The 15,020-nt window shown below is 28.9% G+C and overlaps 1 protein-coding gene across 1 annotated transcript in view; it reads right to left on the bottom strand.

Annotated features, from left to right (window-relative positions):
- The window catches only part of LOC117180699 (ankyrin repeat domain-containing protein 6), a 451,003-nt gene that overhangs the window by 273,071 nt on the left and 162,912 nt on the right, over positions 1 to 15,020 (bottom strand). The gene's annotated exons all lie outside the window — the stretch shown is intronic.

Here is a 15,020-nt window from a genome sequence, read left to right as displayed (position 1 = left end):
CAAACACCATACAATTTTCTATTTTAAATTCAAAAAAGATCCTCTTTAAAATAAATGATAATTTTCATGAAAAAGGAAAAAAAAAATTTGGGCAAAAATAAAAAAGTACAAAGAATAATGAGAAAAAGGACCAACCAAATCCATTTCCTTCTTTTTTTTATATCTTTCGTCTTTCTTCATTTTTATTATCATCAAATCATAATCAAAAGAACATTTGTGAATAATACCTATTTTTTTCTTTTTTGGGAAAATTATTTTTTTTAAGGAGGATCTTTTTTCAAATTAAAATAGGAACATTTGAAGATGGATGTTCAAATGTAAAAATGATAATTTTGTAGTCAAAATTTGTAAACGTATAGTTTAGAAATAATATTCCAATGATAGTAAATTATTTTAGTTTTTAGTAGATTTAAAAAAATTCTAGAAAAACATGATTTGAAACTTTTTGCAAAACTTTCTTTCTAGTATAAAAGTAAAATATAAGACCGAGGAGACCAGAAAACCTTTGTATGTTTCTCAAAAAACAATACAAAATTATGATATAAATAACTTTTTTTCAGTTTGGATTTTCCATGGAATTATAATTAGTTTATACTCATTTTTATCATTTTTTTAACAAAAAATTTGATGTTTTTCTAAAATTACACAATATTAATCAATTAAAATCATTATTTTCAAATCAAATTTCAGAACGAAACAATATAAGATCTTTATAGAATACTTCATAAGAATCTTCTTTAATGATTATGAATTTATTAAATTTATTCTAAATGATAATATGAAAAATATGATATTTGGAATGATATATAAAAATTATTTGAAATAATGTTTCACACTATATATAAACTACATATGATTTTTCCTCTGAAAAAAGCCATAATGTACACACACACACACACACATTAAATGTTATAAAATGGTCAATCTATTTTGAAAGCTACATCATCGATAGTTCCGATGAAACAGCCAGCTTCATCTACAAATATTGTACAAACCTTTTTTGCCTTCTTTGAAATCTAATGTTTTTTTTTTAATTTTCGACGAAAAACAGGCAAGCAATCCAAAATTGTTTAAGCATTTAATTTGATTACTTTCAACAAATATTCTTTGAAATCTAAATATTTTTACATTAAAAATTTTAATAATTTAAGACAGGAACATTAGCGTAAAATAACAGAAAATTCTTTGGAATTGTAAATCTTCAGTGAAGTATAATGATTCTTGTTCAAATAAACAATTTTTAGTGAGAAAAGCTAAAAAAAACCCTAAAAACGTAAACTGTTAAAAAATCTATATAAAACTAAACAAAAAAAATCTCTTGGACTTCGGAAATTATATTTGAACTTTTTTGATGTTGAACTTTATCGTTTTTAAAAATCTATTAAAAATGAGAACACTTTATCGCTAATATACTAAAATATTTATTATTAAAAAATTAAACTATTTGCTTAAATACCTACAATTTCATCTAAAATATATTTATCATACCCTTTAATACAATACAATTTTAAGTCAAGGTAAAAAATTTATAACCATTTTTTTGATTTGACTTTTTTATCGTTAAGGGAATATGCGAATTTTTAAAAAAATATTGACTACTTGGATTTTTTGCCATTTTTCTTAAGCAGAACACATTAACTTTTGGTATCTGAAAATGCTGGTCACTTATGTTCCACTTATTATTATTATTATTATTATTAAATACATACTTTATAGATAAAATTACATTCCTCATCAGCCTGACCTTTGCAGACTTTTTATTTTAAACCTTCGAACAGAAAAAACGGAAAATTCATCCAATCACGAACAAGGATTTCCCGACAACAACAGTTTCGAGATAGTTTGAAAATAATATTCGAAAATAGCGCTATGCATTTTTTAATACTTGGATCAGAAATATTTTTTAATAAAGACTTGAAAATTGAGGAAATTGGCCCGTTTCCAGGTTTTTCGACCACCTTGAATATTTTCTTATTAGATACAACATCCTCTTTCTCGGAACGCTCTCAATAATTTAAAAATTATATGTTTATTTGAATCTTCGCTTCAGCTAGATACCCGTGTGGAAATAACCCCATTTGGCTCTATTACATGTCGGGCACTAATTGGGGGCTAGTCGAGTTATTAATTTTAATAAAGTACCAAGTCGGGGACTAGTCGGGGACTAGTTGGGCTTTTTGCTTTCAAAATTTCAGTTGGGGCCTGGTCGGTGGTTGTTCAAGGGCTAGTCGGGCCTTTTTGATCACTAATGATTTTTTAAATTCTAAAACACTAAGAATATATTTAAAAATAATTTTACACCGTTTTTTGGAGAAAAGATTTATTAATGTTAAATTCATCTCAAATGTACGTAATAAACAATTATTAAGTAAATAATTTTTCACGAAAATCCACTTTTTATAAAAAACAGCGATCAAAATCTTCAAAAAGACGTAATCTTATTTTCTTCTAGTATTTTGTAGAAAATTGTGAATTTCTAGGAATATTTATAAATACCTTTGTATGAAATTTTAAGAAAATCCATATTGGAAAAGATACATATAGATATAGGTGAAAAGTCTGCCGAAAGTCATAAGACTCTAAATTTGTAAATATGCTTATTTTTAAATTGATCTGAAAGGCTTGCTATATGTAAATAAAGTATAATCCTTCATGTAGTTGAAATTGGAAAGAGAACAAGTTTTTGATTAATCAGTGAAGAGCAGTATCCTAGTAGTAAACTATTAAGCACAGTAAAGTTTATATTTCGCTACCACCTTCATTTGAGTCTTGCGGTTCTGGACTGGTAGCTTTAAAGAAAATCCGCAAGGGCGCGACGTGCCGCCTCTCGCGCAACAGGAATGACGCGTCGAGTGTTTAAGACAGCAGTTAATACGTAACGAAGCATAATCACCTGGAGCAGAGACTACCGTGATGAACATTTCGGTTCCATTGCTGCCTTCCAGCTGAAGTTTTTTTTTTTAAATTAATATTCCACAAATTTAGGGGAATTTTAGTTACATAAATTTATCCATTTTTAAGCGTAGGATATGTTCTCAATTACATCTTGGGTAAATTTGAGCACTTTTATATATTCCAAAAAAGTTTATGGAGATTTCCGTAAATAATAAGTATTTTGAGAAACTTTTAAGGGATGTTCCATAAATTTTGGAGAGTTTGGGTAATATTCCACGTGGTGGGTGTATTATCATATGACCCCTACTAGTACCCGATCAGGCCCCGACTAGGATAAGTCGGGTCACCTGACTAGCCCCCGACTAATCTCCCATGACGCTACTGGTCGGGGGCTAGTCAGATGACCCGACTAGCCCCCGACTTTAAGTGGGGTCGGATGGTCGGGAATGAGACTAGTTCTCCATTGAAATTTCTACACGGGATCCGTTAGTTAGCCTCATAAACCATGCTTTGCGTATTAAGAACAGAAAAGTCAAATTTACATGATTCATGGGGATTTTACGTGAAGAGTGAATCAAGTGTTATTATGCGGGTAAGTATAACTATCAGCTTGTCTGTAGTTACACCCAGCTTGTTAGTCAATATTCATTGCTAGGCGTTACGGCTGTCACTGTCATGACAGATTAGCAACAAAACTTTTTTTTTCAAAATTCTCTGACCTTTTCCTGATTTTTCCCTGATGAGTGTCCATATATTATGTTAAAGTCGAAGGGGGCGGGAGCGGAGGCCATAGGTGACAAAGTGTCACATAGAAAGGTTTTGTGATAGATGATACTCTTATGATAAAAATATAAAATTCAAATTCCTGTCAATACCTTGAAGAAGACGAATATTATCGACAAAAGATATTTACCTAGTTTGAATTTTTAAATCAATAGTGATTTTTTTCGACAATTTTAACAAAACATTTTAATTTCTGACCAAAAAAATGTATGTCAAAACAATTGTATTTTTTAAGAAATAGTACAATATGAAAAATGTTTCATTAAAAATGGAATAGCTACATTTTCAGATAAAATGAAATAATTTTTTTTTAATTTTAACAAAATAGCTGAATTTTTAAATTATTAGTTTGATATTTAAGCCAAAAGACGAATATTACAAAGGAAAGTTGAGCTTTCAACTCGAAAAGTTGAATTTTGATGCAGATAAGTTTTATACAATAAAAAACGATTTTCAATCGAAAGGACAAATTTTCTGCAAAACAAATGAATTTTCGACCAAAAAAGATGACTAAGAAAATATTTGAATTACAAAAATTAAACGTGCAACAAAATTGTTGAACTTTTTACTAAACTGTAGAACATTTAATTCACAAAGAAAAATTTCTCAGTCGAAAATGGAATAGCTATATTTTCAGATGAAAAAATTAATTATCGTTAAAAAAGTTTTTCAACAAAATAATTAAAATTTTTATAAATACTGGAATTTTCAATAAAAAAAATGGAATTTTTAGCCTAATAGTTGAATATTCAATCTTGGCATAGTTTATATTTTATTTAAAAAATAATTAAATGTAAACAACAAAATAGAAGAATTTTAACATCAAAAAGACGAATTTCCAACAAATAACGATTTTTCGCTCCAAAAATGAATAAAAGTTGATCTAAATTATTGAATCTTCAAACCAGAAGACAAATTTTCTTTACAATAAATGAATTTGCAAACCAAAATATCAAACAAGCAAACAAAATATCATTCTTAAAAAAATGGGAAAGCTTACTTTTTCTATTAAAAAATAAATTTTAATCAAGCAAAAAAAGTATTTTCCACTAAACAATTAAATTTTCAACCAGGCATAAGGCTTCAATAAAAAAATAAATTTTTAACAATGTGGATTAACTCTTATCTAAGCAGTTCAATTTTCAATTAAAAAAGATTAATTTTCTAAAAAATAATTAAACTCTAATCAACAACATAACTTTTCAACTTTAAATATAAATCTTTAGAAAAAATGATTTCTTAACAAAGCGATTTAACCAAATCATTCAAACAAATCAATTGAATACTCAAACAAGGAAGAATGATTTTTAACCAAAAAGTCGAATTTTCATTTCAAAAATGAAATTTCTTCTACAAAAGATGAAGTTTTAAATCAAAAAAGATAAATTTTCAATTAAAAAAAAAATAGTTGAATTTTTTTTTAAAAAAGATTTCATTGGACTTTTCACGATCAAAATATGAATTTTTAAACAAGAAATAATTATCTACTAAAAAAATTTAATTTTCAATCCAAAAAGACGAATTTTTAACAAAAATGAATGACTTTTTAACAAAATTGTTGAATTCTCTACCAAATAGTTACATTTTTAAAAAACAGAAATGAAATTTATCTTGTAGAATATGAATTTTTTTATTACAAAAAAGTTAAGTTTTCAATCAAGCAAGATTCCAGTTAACTCTGTAAGCTCAAAAATCGAATTTTTGTAACAAAAAATAAATTTCTACGAACAAAATTGAATCATCAATTCAAAAAGACAAATTTTTTCAACTAAAAAGGATGAATTTTTAACAAAATATTTGAATTATCTACCAAATAGTTGCATTTTTATCCAAAAACTATTACATTTTGTACTAAAACAGATGCATAAAAATAAAAAACCACAAAACTTTTACCCAAAAAAGATTTCAGTTTATATTTGAACACCAAAATATAAATTTTGAACAAAAAGTAAATTTCCTACGAAATACTTAAATTTTCAAGAAAATAGTATAATAGCTTAATTTCTTACCAAACGTTTGCATATTTATCAAAAAAGATGTAATTTTTCATGAAACAGATGAATTTAACAAAAAAAAAAAACATTTTAAAAATAGTTAAGTTTTCATCCAAAGAAGATTTCAGTTCTCTTTCTAAGATCAAAATAAGATTTGTAAACAATTTGCAATAAAAAGAAAAGGATTTCAACTCCTTTCTGATAGAATTGTCCATTAAAAAAATTGTAGTCTGAAATCCTTTAACTTGAAACGGTTTTAATTCCAAATAGTACAGTTTTCCTTTGGATTTAAATGACAAAATTAAAAAATTTTTCTTTGAATTTATTTGCTTTTTAACGTTTTGAACTTGTGCTATTTTTGAATTTTTCTCATAATCTTAAATAATTGAAATTCGCGCTTCTTATTTTTTAAATAAAATTGTTTCATTTTATAAGCTTTAAATTGGAAATGATACAATTTCAAATCATTTCTAAGAAAATTGTCCAATTTTCAAAAATTAATCCAAAATTGTACAGTTTGGAACACTTTTAGATTAGAAATAATACCGTTTGGAAAACTTGTATTTCAACTCTATTCCGCAAGGGGCGCTACGAACGTTGCACGGGAGTGGGGTCCAGTGTCCCCAATCTTGGGAACTTTTTAAACTGCGCTTGCGTCGCACCGACAATCCGATTGGTCACTGTTAGCGCTAATTTTAAATTATATAAAAATTTTGATTTAATATTTATGATAAATAATGATTAAGAAATGCATCCAAAGTAATTTCCCAATCCTAAATTAGAATTTTTGAGCAATCGCAGAAGAAATAATGCAATTTTCATGCAAAACACGTTATTAATTCTGACTTCAGAACAAAATAACTTTTTTTTTTAATTCTGCATTTTAAATGTTTGAAAATGTTAATAAAAAGGTAATAAAAAGTTTTAGTTTTAAGAAAAAAATATTCGTTTCAATAGTATAAATACGATTAGATTATTTCTATACAATATTATGTATCTTATAATATTTATACAATAATTAATTAGTAATTGTGCTTCAGGCCTTCTTCAAGTTATTAAAAAAATATATGATATAACATTTATCAGTGCAGTAATTAATTATTCTTAATTTTTTTTGGGCAATTTTAGTGATTTTTTTAAGTCATATTGTCGGAAATAAATAAAAATTTAATTTTAAAACACGAGAGAGACGATATTAATCATTAGGATATATAAAAATGATTTATTTCTCTGAACTTAGAATTCATTACCTCTTTTCATTAAAATCGAATTTTTGGTATCTGTCACACCAAAATCTTATTAAAATCAGCGCGCTAACAGTGACCAATCGGGTTGTCGGCGCAACGTAAGCGCAGTTTTAAAATTTCTCAAGATTGGAGACACTAGTGGGGTCTCCTTACACTATTTCGTGGGAGCGTTCACCGAAATATCACAAATGATCACAAGAGTGTTGTTAAAAAAAAACACACGCACACAAAACACTGAAAAAATCGTCATGTTATATGTGGACACTCCCAAAGGTGTCTGCACCTAAATGATGATTAACGACCGGTCCCAGCCTGAAATTGTAGCAAGAAAACTGCTTTAAGGCCACGCGATGAGTATAACAGCTGATCAAGTCATTCCTAAGATTAATATTCTTTCACCCATATTGAAAAATAAAAGTTTAAATAACGCGGAAATTTTTTTCGGGAAATGTTAAGTTGTCTACTCGCTGCGCTAGTGCTGCTTTGACACAGCTGATACCAGACTGATAAGCATGTCAGACCAAATATGTTTATTTGCATTTCAAATGCAACCATTCGTTTTTGCGTTATTTTTGCATAATGTTCGTGAGCAATTTTTTTTGTTTAGCCCCACTTTGATCAATATAAACCTCATAACTAGCCCATTGAAAACATTGCAAATTGCTTGCAGGGTTTGACGACAGTACGGTCGGTATTTCTCCAAAATAGTAATAATTAAAGAAAACTTTTTTCACTATTCCACTTATTTAGGACCAGAGACATATTCTCGCATGCCTTTTATTTATCGTGCCAAATTTTTAACACCATATTTCATTCCGTGCGGACGTAAGATGGGAAAGAAAACTTTCACTGGTATTTTCTTCAAAAAAAAAAAAAAAATTTTCTCAAAACTTCCACCGGAACAAAGCAAGCATGGACTTTATTACCTCCTCTTTCATTTCCCAAACTTTCAGAGCGATACCATATTTCGTTTAGACGTAAGTTGGGAAAGAAAAATTGAAGATCAGCTTTGGTCACGTGACCCTCTCGTCACATGGCCTTAAGTATCATTTGCAGTAATATCAGTGGAACGAGTATGAGCCTTTTTACAGTGAACGTCTAGAACCAACTGGCAGTTTCACAAATTACAATAATTTTCCGTCAGATTATGCAGCGGTCTGGCAAGGTAAATGCGCAAAATGCTTCCAAAGGTACATTACTGCTTCTAGATCGATTAACTTGCCGATTTTTTAATAAAAGGATTTGACGTCTGTATTATGAAAGCGTTCGGATGAACTGACGATGAGGAGTTTGGCGCTCCACCTTGGTAAAAGTTTCTTGCATTTTCAACGATTTTTTGTAAATTACATGACGCCTCTCACTTTTTTTTATTACGCATACTCGTGTGAAAGGATATTTGTTTGAAGAGTAATGTAACCAGCCGGGACGGTTTCACTGACAAAAATGGAATAAGTGGTGGGGTGGAAAAATTACGACAATTTGAATTTACTAAAATATTAATCTATCCTTTATGCACTGAGTTTATATGTATCAAATCGAATAAAAAGTGTAATACTTAGGCTAATTTGTTCAAAAAAATTTTTTGTGTCTTGCGGTGACACAGCATAAAATAAAAGCATTACAATTTTTTAAATGTGACCGGATTACAATTTAGCGCGCGCTTACTTTTGTATTCATTTTCATCATTTACCCAATTTTCGAATAACTATTTATTTGTTCAAATTTTTTACCACACAAAGTTTCGCTGAATTAGAATCGGAAATAGTGTGTTCAATGAATCCATGTAAGGTAGAATTTACTATTACTTTTTGTAATGTTAAAGAGCGAGATATCGTTTGAATATTAAAATTTTTTTATATCATTTTAGATTTTAGTGAAGTTTGATATTGTGACAAAAATTAATTTCCACTATATATTTTTAGAAAAATTAGAATTATTAATACCATTTTAAACTAATTTTAGAAAATTTTAAATAAATTTTTGAAATTTGAACTCAGATACTGATTCCAACACTCTCACACAAACTTACAAAAATTACATAACTGAAATAAAGGTATTTTAGAAATAAAAAAAATTTAATTATACAAATTCATGTTATCCAATTGAACCAAATTAAAGTTAAATCTTTATGTAATTTAATATTGTGAACCAGATTATCTAGCTGATAATTAATTGATGACTCAGTATCATTAAAAGCCTTTAACAATTATTTGTATCAAATAAAAAAAAATATGTAACTGGAATAGGGGTTGATGTTATTTGATATTGTAAAACAATAAATCAGCCATTAAGTAATTAATCAATTTATAGTATAAAAAGAATTTAAAAATTATTTTCAGTGAATCATTTGAATAATTTTTATTCTACATTTTCATAAAATTTGAGTTATTCATAAAATTTTAAACTATTACAGGAAAAATGAAAATATATTTGCTCTTAATTTTGAAATCATAATTTAGATGCTCGTTTAATATCGCAAAACTTTACAGAAAAAATGTAACTGGAAGGGAAGTATTTTAAACATTCAAAAACTTTTTATTATAGAAATAAAAAAATTAAACTGTTTTTTATTATTGTCAACATAGATACCCAAATTCGATTTTTTGGTCTTAAATCGGAAAAAACGTCTTGCATAACTAACTATAAAAAAATGTTAATCGCAAAAAGATTCTGCTATATAATGTATAGAACCTGCCTGATTTTTAGTAAATTCTATTTTATTTCAAATACTTTTTATAATATTCTTCTTGCATTGAAAATGAATTTAGTTGAAAAACATATTATTTCTTAAAAAAGATTTTTTTTTAAATAGAAAATTAATCTTTGTGATTGAAAATTCATCTTTTCTGTTAAAACTTTTACTATTTGGTGTCATATTCATCTGTTTTAATTAAAATTTTAAATAAGCTGTAGAAAATTTCATTTTTTTGATTCAATATGAACTTTTATAAACTAAAAACTGAATTATTCTATTTTTGTTTAAAATTTGATATTTTTTATTGAAACTTAATGTTTTTTTTTTAGTTAAAGATTATTTTATGGGTGAAGAATTAATGTGTTTTATTATTCTTAACATAGGTGTCCAAATTCCATTTTTTGTCTTATATCAGAAAAAACGCCTTGCATAATTTATTATAAAAAATCTTAATCGGTAAGAGATTCTGCTATATAATGTGTAGAACCTGCCTGAGTTTAAGTGAATTCTATCTCATTTTAAATACTTTTTATATTATTGTACTTGGATTGAGAATTAATTTGGTTGAAAATTATATTATTTGCAAAAAAAGATTTTTTTAAATCGAAAATTAATCTTGTGATTGAAAATTCATCTTTTTTTAAAAAACTTTTAATATTTGGTGTCAAATTCGCATGTTTTGGTTAAAATTTTTAACAACCTGCAGAAAATTTCATTTTTTTGATTGAATATTAAATATTTTATACTACACACTGAATTATTCTATTTTTGTTTAAAATTTGATCGTTTTTATTAAAACTTGATCTTTTTTAGTTAAAAATGAAATTATTTGTTTAAAAATTCCCGTATTTTGTTGCAATTTAAAGTTAGTGTAATATTGGTGTATTTTTAGTTATAAGTTAATGTTTTAGTTATTATTTGCACTCAATATAAACATTAACATTAATTTCATTGCTGATATAAAATGCGGTAGTAACTTATTGAGATTTTGAGGTTAATATTACATTTTTCAATTCAAGAGCGTACTGCTCGCAGTTAAAAAATTCATCAAAAAGAAGTAGGATGAAAACATAAAAATCTATTTTTTATTTTAATCCTAATTAAAATAGTTTCTGTTTTTTCACCAAAAATTTTATAAATTTGAATGAAATTTTTGTGAAATTTGTATGAAAAATTGCAATAATTTTCAATGTATTTCAAACACGGAGTATTTTTTCGTATTACGAAAAATGAGTAAATCTTAACTTTCGTAAAGTTTTTGTAGTACATTTTCGTAACTTTTCATAGCAAAAAATAGTATTTTATAGATGTTTGTAGATATACGAATGATTTACATTAAACTGGCAAAAATGATCTGATTCTGCGACCAGCAGTTTGCTCTTGTATTCTCAAATCAATTTCCAACCTCAAAATCTTAAAAATTTGTTATCGCATTTTACACCAGCAATGGACTTTAATAACACAACTTAGAATAAATTCCATGCTTCATAGGAATATTACTTAATGTGAATGCTTATATTAATAACAAATAATAGCTTAAACATTAACTTGTAATTCAAAATATACTAACCCTACCGATAGAAATCTCAGAGTATATGCTAAAGATTCTCAAGGCTCTGAGAAGCTCTGGGAAATTCTTCGCAGACACTGAGGTGGATACATGAAATGGTCCAGATAGCTCGCTCAAATGTTTTGAAGGCTTTAAAATGTCCTTTCCGAAATTCAAATGAAAATACGTTCATAAATAACAAGCAGAGAGGCTTAAATTGAAATAAGAATTCGATCATAAATAGCAAGCAGACGCCCTGTATTGCGACGGTATGGGTGGCAAGGTGGTGGTAAAGGAGAAGCGTTGATTCGTATTATCGACTTCGAATTTTGATTCGATTATTGTTCCCAACAGTGAGCCAAGAATACTTGCGCATGCTTGAAGTGTGTGGCGTTCATTGGCGTACGTATTTAAAAATCAAGTACAGACGCGCACCGCAGCCAATGAACATCACTCAAATCCAAGCAAGCGCAGATCAAGATAGCTCCGTTGGGATCATTAACTTCCAGAAAACACGTGCAACGTTCCATTTCTGTCTAACTCACGGTGACTCACGGATGCCTTTGTCGCACGCGTGTAGCTGTCAAAGAACGAGCAATCATGACAATTTTTTCAATATTATCCAATGCAGTCTAACCCACTGACGCCTCGTGTCACACGCATATAGGAATGAAATCGAGTATTGTGACAATCGAAATCGACAATATCGTTCAGAGATTTTATATTAAGGACTACAACCATATAGTCGATTCCTACTATACATCATTACTACCAAGATGGAAGTTACCTCTTGACATATGAAGGACTAGGTAAATTTTAAAATTATTAGTGCACACGTTATTACAGAACCATTTTCTTTCAGGCGAATGGAAGATTTTTTAATTTTCACCCATAGAGGTAGAGATGAATGGGTTTTAGGTTGAAGAGCATGCAGATGGTAATCAATCTCCCGACCTAGCACTGAAATAATTCATAATGCGAAGGTATGAGATACGCCATTTTCTTCGAAACCGTTTGGGACGACGCCCCGTTGTAAAATCAATTGCAACGTCACGTGGCGCACGCTCTCGCGCGAATCTGTATGTAAATAATCAGGAACAGCACATTATTACATGAGCAATGTGCTGCGCCCACGCATTGATTTATTGTGCGCTTGTTTGCCATCTCTTTTCTTCATTCTTTTGTCATTAAATTACATATATCTCCTGCATTCTCTTTTCCCCCAGGGAAGGAATTGAATACATTAACAGGGTGCTCTGAAAACATGGCTGGTTGGGGCAAGATATTTATTAGTAGAGAAGGTATTACTTGTGACAAACTACTTTGATGGCAAACGGAAAGAGGTTGGTTCTGATAACAAACCTTTATTACTAGACATGGTATTAGCACGACAATAACTAATGTGACGGTACACTGAAAAAAAGTTTATTGGAACAACAATCTTTCTATTAGGAAAGAAGGTATCAGCTGCCACACCAAGTTTTTTATTAACAGAAATAGTATTATTTGCGACAGCTACTTTGACGGCACATCGAAAAAGGTTGGTTAGGATAACAAACCTTTCATTACTAGAGATGGTATTAGCATGACAAATACTTCGATTGTAAACTGAAAAATAGTTGGTTGGGCTACAAGGTTTTTATTTGTAGAGATGGTGTTAACTGCGACAACTACATCGATGGCACACTGAAAAATTTTTGTTGGAATATCAAGCCTTTTATTACTAGAGATGGTATTAGCACGAACATAACAACTTTGATATTACACTGAAAAATAGTTTGTTGAAACAAAAATCTTTCTATTAGGAGAGACTGTATTAGCTTGACACGAAGCTTTTTATTAATCGAGAAAGTATTGGTTGCGAAAATTAATTTGACGTCACACTGAAAAAGGTTGGTTAGGATAACAAACCTTTTACTACTAGAGATGGTATTAGCACAATAACTATTTTGACGGTACTCTGAAAAATAGTTTGTTGGAACAACAATCTTTATATTAGGAGAGAAGATATTAGCTGCGATATCAAGCTTTTTATTAAAAGAGATGATATTAATTGCGACAACTGCTTTGATGGCAAACGGAGAAAGGTTGGTTGGGATAACAAACCTTTTTCTACTAGAGACGGTAATAGCATGACAACTACTTCGATTGTAAACTGAAAAAAGTTAATTAAGCAACAAGATTTTAATTTTTAGAGATGGTATTAACTGTGTAAACTATTTCGATGGTACACTAAAAAAGGTTGGTTGGGATAACAAACCCTTTAGTACTAGAGATCGCATTAGCACGACAACAACTATGTTTAAGGTACACTGAAAAATAGTCTATTGGAACAATAAGCTTTCTATTATTAGAGAAGGTATTAGCTGCGATATCAAACTTTTTGTTGGTAGATATGGTGTCAGCTGCGACAACTATCTCGATGGTAGGACTTAAACAGGTTATTTGAGACAACAAAGTTTTTATTACTAGAGATGGTATGAGCGTGATAACTACTTTAATGGTAAATTGAAAAATATTTAGTTATAACTACAAGCTTCTTATTAGTAGAAATTGTATTTCTTTTATTGGTAGAGATGGTATTAACTGTGACAACTACTTTGATGCTACACAGGAAAGGGTTGTTTGAGACAAAAAGCTTTTTATTAGTAGATATGGTATTGGCTGCGATATCTACTTCGATGGTTTAATAAACAATGTTGTTTGGGACGACGAGCTTTTTAGAAATAGAAAAACAAAGAAAAAATGATGTTTCATTTTGAAAAAAAATCTTGACAAAATTTTCGGAAATTAAATTAAATCATCATTAAAAATAGATAACTTTAGAAATGAATCATCATTGTTTTAAATTAATAAATATGGATATTAAAAGCAATTTTAATGCTTCTTAGCTTTTCCATTAATCAAGGGAGTGAACATGACTGAAGATCATAATGAGTTTGGAAGAAAATGACCCGAGACAAAATTAAATTCGCAGTTTTGTGTGTGTGTGTTCTTAGATGAGACAATTAATTTGATGGTACACTGAAAAAAGGTTGTTATGGACAACAAAGTTTTCATTACTAAAGATGGTATTGACAGGGAGAAATACTTTGATAGTACGCTGAAAAATAGTTAGTTGGGACCACAAGCTTTTTATTAGGAAACAAGGTATTAGCTGCGATAGCAAGATTTTTATTTGTAGAAAAAGTATTAGCTATAAAAACTACTTCGATGGTTCATTAAAAAAGGTTGGTTAGAAAAGCAAACTTTTTATTACTAGAGATAGTATTAGCACTCACAACGACTTCGACGGTACACTGAAAAAGGTTGGTTGGGATAAAAAGCTTTTTGTTAGTAGATATGGTATGAACAACTACTTCCATAGTACACTATCTTGGTTTGGAGAACCATCTTTTTATTAGCAGACATGGTATTAGCTGTGAGATCTACTTCGATGGTACACCGAAATAGGTTGGTTGGGACAAGCTTTCCCTTTTTAGAGATGCACAAAAAAAAGTTTCATTTTGAATGAAAAAACAATGAAAAAATGTACTGAAATTTAATTTTTTATTCAGCCTTTACATTATTCAAGAGAGTGAACATGACTGACGTTCCAAATGAGTTTGTAAGGAAATGACCTTAAACAAAAATAAATCTCTACGCAAATGGTCAATTGAACAGCAAACTTTTTATTTTCAGGGATGGTATTAACAGTGAATACTTCGACGGCACACTGAAAAATAGTTTTTTGGTACAACAAGCTTTTTATTAGGAGAGATAGTATTAGCTACGATAGCAATATTTTTATTCGTAGAGATACTGTTAGCAGCGACAACTGCCTCAATGGTAGACTGAAAAAGTTTGGTTAAGAGAAC

The sequence above is a fragment of the Belonocnema kinseyi genome, chromosome 9, assembly GCF_010883055.1.
Source record: "Belonocnema kinseyi isolate 2016_QV_RU_SX_M_011 chromosome 9, B_treatae_v1, whole genome shotgun sequence".
In the NCBI taxonomy this organism is placed as follows: Eukaryota; Metazoa; Arthropoda; class Insecta; order Hymenoptera; family Cynipidae; genus Belonocnema; species Belonocnema kinseyi.
Note: the sequence above shows the minus strand (reverse complement) of the source record. Positions and strands in the feature narration are given on the sequence as shown.